The sequence below is a fragment of the Elaeis guineensis genome, chromosome 12 (genome assembly GCF_000442705.2).
Source record: "Elaeis guineensis isolate ETL-2024a chromosome 12, EG11, whole genome shotgun sequence".
Taxonomy (NCBI): Eukaryota; Viridiplantae; Streptophyta; class Magnoliopsida; order Arecales; family Arecaceae; genus Elaeis; species Elaeis guineensis.
Window position 1 is genome coordinate 47,147,100 of NC_026004.2, and position 5,640 is coordinate 47,152,739.

The following is a 5,640-nucleotide window of genomic DNA, read 5'->3' on the forward strand; positions in this document are numbered from 1 at the left end:
AGAAAATAATTTAGGTAGATAAAGAGCCGTTAGAAGATTTTTAGGAAGCATAAATGGTAATTAAAATGGGCAAAAAAATAGCCGTTGCTGACATTTCCCATCACAGGGGTCGACTCATGAGTCGACTCATGCTTCAGGGGTCGACTCATGAGTCGACCTCTGTTGCAAAAATCAGAGAATGCGTTTCTGGAAATTCTTGGCTCAAATTAGCAGGGGTCGACTCATGAGTCGACTCATACCTTGTGGGTCGACTCATGAGTCGACTCACAGGTCGTGCCAAGCCAGAAAACTAGCATGCCAAGGAGAATTTTTGCATGCCAATCAGCTCACAGTGCCATGAGTTGACTCATGAGTCGACTCATGCACTTCAAACCTTCATAACTTCAAAAATATAAGTCCAAATACAATGAAATTTTCACTAATAGTTTACAAATCATTTGTTCTATCAAATGATACTATCAAATCAGAATTTTAGTGAAATTATAATTTTGCCCTTGAAGAGCATAAGGACTTTTTCATTTTAAAATTATTTGTATCCCTTCAATCTGCTTTGTAATCATCAAAATCAATCTAGGAGCAACAATCTCCCCCTTTTTGATGATGACAAAATATTTGAACAAAAATATTTATGTTAATGCATTAATTTCAAAAGAATCCATTATAGATGTATATGCTTGAAAAGAGTATGATTCTTTTGGCATGTAATATAAATGCAAAAATAGTTTGTCCATTTTCTTAAAGATTTGAAAAGGGTATTAGATCATTTTGAGTTCAAGATATATCAGAGCAAGAGAAGATTAATAAATTTTGCAATGTATCAGAGCAAGAAAAATAATTTTTACAATGATATCAGAAAAGATTTTACAATGTATCAGAGCAAGAAAATTTTATAATATATCAGAGAAAATTTCACACTGTATTAGAGCAAATGTCAGAGAAAATTTCACACTGTATCAGAGCAAATGTTATAATATATCAGAGAAACTTTCTCACTGTATCAGATCAAATGTTATAATTTATCAGAGAAACCTTCACATTGTATCAGAGCAAATTTTATCATTCATCAGAGCAAGTTAAAAGAAATTGTAGGGTATATCAGAGTAAAACAAATTTCTTAAGATGTATCAAGGTGAATAAAATTTCAAAAGATGTATCAGAGCAAGTTTGAATTTTGAAATATATCAGAGCAAAAAAAATACTTATTTGCATTGTACTTATGATTTTGCTTTTGATGGATGGCTTTTTGTTTAAGTTCTGTCTGATACCAAATTTCGATACCAAATTTCTTAAGATTTTGTTTAATCTTTCAATCCTTATTTTTGTTTAATTTCTCCAATATTTGTTTAATTTCTCCAATATTTGTTTTAATCTTCCAATCTTTGTTTTTGTTTAATTTCTCTAATATTTGTTTAATTTCTCCAATATTTGTTTTAATCTTCCAATCTTTGTTTTTGTTTAATTTCTCCAATTTTTGTTTAAATCTCTCCAATCTTTGTTTTTGTTTAATTTCTCCCCCTTTTTCTCATAATTTAGGGTTTTGCTTTTTGTCTAATTTCAATTTTTATTTTTGTTTATTTTCTCCCCCTTTTTGACATCATCAAACATAGTTAACTCTTCCTTTTTCTGAAACATTCTTTAATTTCTTCCCCTTTAGAGTTTTTCACAGATGTTTGCTCCCCCTTAATATAGCAATTATCAACAGCAAACAACAACAAGGAGAAGACAATATTTCAACAAGAAGAAAATATATAACCAAAATATGATCATTACAAAGAGGTAGAAATATAGGTAAAAGATGATTCCATTAATATCATAATTGTTTCAATACATAGTTCTTGAAAATAAAATTCAACCAGCTAATTGTCAATACATGGCCCCAAGGTATAGATCCTAGAACAAGATACTAACTCCTAGGACCTAGTAAAGATCAAGATAAGTCAATGATCGGAGTCATCAGATATAGGGTGAGGAGATGATGGATCAGAAGTGCGTCCTCTACCCCGTCTGCCTCTGGCACGAGCAGGAGAACGAGATGAACTGGATGGCTGAGAACGCTGAGATGCTAGGGACTGAACAGAAAGGGTGAGTCTAATAGAATCAAGTACGTTCAGTGCTCTGGAAACAGATTGAAGTAGAGTAGTGAACTGGGTGGTAGCATGCTCACTCGATCCTCGGATCTCTTTCCTCAGTAGCTCATATCCACCTTCTAGTGCTCCTCTGAGCCTGCCAGCCTCTGCAGTGAGGTCTGTGACCTCAATAGTAGACTCCTGTGGCTGGGGATGGGCCAATGCAAGGACTTGCCCCTGCAAGTTAAGAACTCTGCCAGTCAGTCTCCAGACTGTGTCCTCAAGCTGCTGTATCCTGATGGACTGATCTGAAATCATCTGAAATACAGTGGAGATGTGGGGAGTAATGGTCTGATCAGAAGAAGTGGCACCAGGTGCAAAAGAAGTACTATTCCACTGGCTAGACAGCAAAGAAGCCACACGCTGAGATATATGCTCGATCTGATCATCAGCCAGTCTTAACTCTGAATGAGGTGCTCTGCTCTCTGGCTGATACACTGGTGTGGGCATCCTAGTAAACTCAGAAGGGCCAGCCTCAGTATCAGGAATGAACTGGGTATCTGGTGAAGCTGCCCTGAAGTCATGTACAGGAGAAGATGGACCTTCTTCTTCTACTCTGCCTTCAGTTCTGTCTTCAGCTCTTTCCTCAGCTCTCTCCTCAACTCTTTCTTCAGAGCCCTTGATCCAACCACCAATAGTCTTTGTAATTCCCATTCGGTGCAGGCTGTGTTGGTTGAAAGTGTCCACATGTGAGAGCTTGGTAGGTGTCTCCCCTTCACAGCTAACTCCAAACCTCCTAAATACTCTAGTAAGGGCCATACCATAAGGCAAGTGTGCCTTGGATCTATTCAAAGTTTCTCTCATGGCCTCTATCATAAGTGCAGGGAGGTTTAGGGGGGTCTGAGTGATGATATGAAACATTACACATACATCTCTGCCAGACAGTAAGTCATGTCTACCACTCCTAGGAAAGAAGAGTTTTGTTACATTCTGATGCAGGACCCTCATCTCAATGGATAATAGCTTTGCTTCCAGTTTGTTTAAACTTCTTGAAAAAGCTTCTCCTAAGATAATTCTGATCCCTTCTTCTTTAATTGGGAGTTCCATATATGAGTATCCTTCACTAGGCAACTGAAGTATTTCTCCCAATATCCTAGAATCCAGGCAGATATCAATTCCCTTTACAGTTGAAGTCACTGACCCATTTTCATAATTTAGGTTCTGGTAGAATTCTCTAACAAGGTCAACATAGGTGACTTTGTTAAGGGAGCAGTAAAGTTCCCATCCTTGATTTTTGATCTTGGTAGCAAAAGTAAAGCCTTCTTTCTCAAAGAACCGAAAATCTATGTTTTTCCCGGTTTCTACTTTTCTATCAGAAAGAGGATTTACACTGGGGCTTATGGAGGATTGAGAGAGACCTTGAGCAGGTACTGAAACTGGAGTGGGAGCAGTTGAAGACTGAGCATGCCTTTTCTTTCGGACAATTTCCTCAGGCTCACGGATTGATTTCCTTCTTTGGGGAAGTTTCATCTTTGGAGCCATATCCAATAAAGTCGCAGACAAGAAGACTTGAATTGAGAGGAGGAGGGATCACAAGAGAGTAAAGAGGAATTTTAGTGGAGAAAAGAAGTGGATTTTGGAAGTTCGATGAAGTGCTAGGGCACGTTCCAACCGCGTCGAGCAATGCGAGAAAGCACGAGAAATCTCTTTTTCAAGGAGGCAATTTTTGGTGGAGAGTAGGAGGGAGAATTGCCTCGAGATAAATCCTTGGTTTTGGAGCAAGAAAGAGTTGGAAAGAACGGCTTTCGGAAGGAAGACGATGAGAAGATGAGTCGTCTCACAAACAGTAACCCTTATAAAAACAATGAACCCGTTGAAAGTTGGTGGGATTTACAAGTTTGCCATTGAGTCGACTCATGGGGGTCGACTCATGAAGTTCAGAAATTCAAGAAAAATACAAATAAATTCCAGAAAAATTCGAAATTTTGGGAGAAAGAATTTTGCTCAATGATAAGTTTTTAGAGTGATAAATCTGAGCTTTTGGGACCAGGATAGATGTTGAGAATTGAGCTCTAAGATTTATTCTTTGGAAATTGAGAAATTTCAGACAAATGGATCTAGAATTCCGAGATTTCTCCTAATTTCACAGAATCTATCCTCACTAAGGGCCTTTGTAAAGATATCGGCTAATTGATTTTCAGTGCAAACATATTCAAGAATTACATTTTTGTTTTGAACATGTTCTCTTATAAAATGATGTCTTATTTTAATATGTTTAGATCTTGAGTGTTGAATTGGATTTTTAGATAGATTTATGGCACTTGTATTATCACATTTTATTGGTGTTTCATTAAGTTTGATTCCAAAATCTTCGAGTTGTTGCTTAATCCACAAGATTTGAGCACAACAACTTCCGGCTGCAATGTATTCGGCCTCAGCCGTAGACAGTGCCACCGAATTTTGTTTCTTGCTAAACCATGACATTAGGTTTACTCCAAGAAATTGGCAAGTTCCACTTGTGCTTTTTCTATCTAATTTACATCCAGCAAAATCAGCATCAGAATATCCTAACAAATTAATTTGTGAGTCCTTAGAGTATCATAACCCTATAGTTTGTGTACCATTTAAGTATCTAAGGATTCTTTTAACAGCATTCAAATGAGATTCCTTAGGATTAGATTGATATCTTGCACATAAGCAAACACTAAACATGATATCAGGCCTACTTGCAGTTAAATACAATAATGAACCAATTATACCTCTGTAGTATTTTAAGTCTACGCTTTTACCTTCATCATCCTTGTCAAGCTTACTTGAGGGACTCATTGGTGTGCCAATTGGTTTGCAGTTCTCTATTCCAAATCTTTTAAGTAGTTCCTTGGTGTACTTGCTTTGGGTGATGGAGATTCCCTCTTTTGATTGTTTGATTTGGAGTCTGAGGAAGAAGGTGAGTTCTCCCATCATGCTCATCTCGAACTCTCTCTGCATAAGCTTAGCAAAGTCTTGACAAAGGGATTCATTAGTAGACCCAAAAATTATGTCATCAACGTAAATTTGTATAATTAGCATATCATTTTGGTTTCTTTTAATAAATAGGGTTGTATCTACATTGCCTCTTGAGAAATCATTATTTAGTAAAAATTTGCTTAGCCTTTTATACCATGCTCTAGGTGCTTCTTTTAGACCATATAAAGCTTTATTTAATCTAAAGACATGATTGGGAAAAGCATGATTTTCAAATCCAGGAGGTTGTTCTACATATACTTCTTCAGAAATATATCCATTTAAAAATATACTTTTAACATCCATTTGAAATAGTTTGAATTTCATAAAGCAAACATAAGCAAGTAGAAGTCTAATGGCTTCTAATCTAGCAACAGGTGCAAAGGTTTCATCAAAATCAATTCCTTCTTCTTGATTATATCCCTTAGCAATCAGTCTTGCTTTATTTCTAATTACATTTCCATGCTCATCTAATTTGTTTCTAAAGACCCATTTTGTATCAATTATTGAATAATCTTTAGGTCTTTTCACTAAGGTCCAAACATTATTTCTTTCAAATTGATTAAGTTCT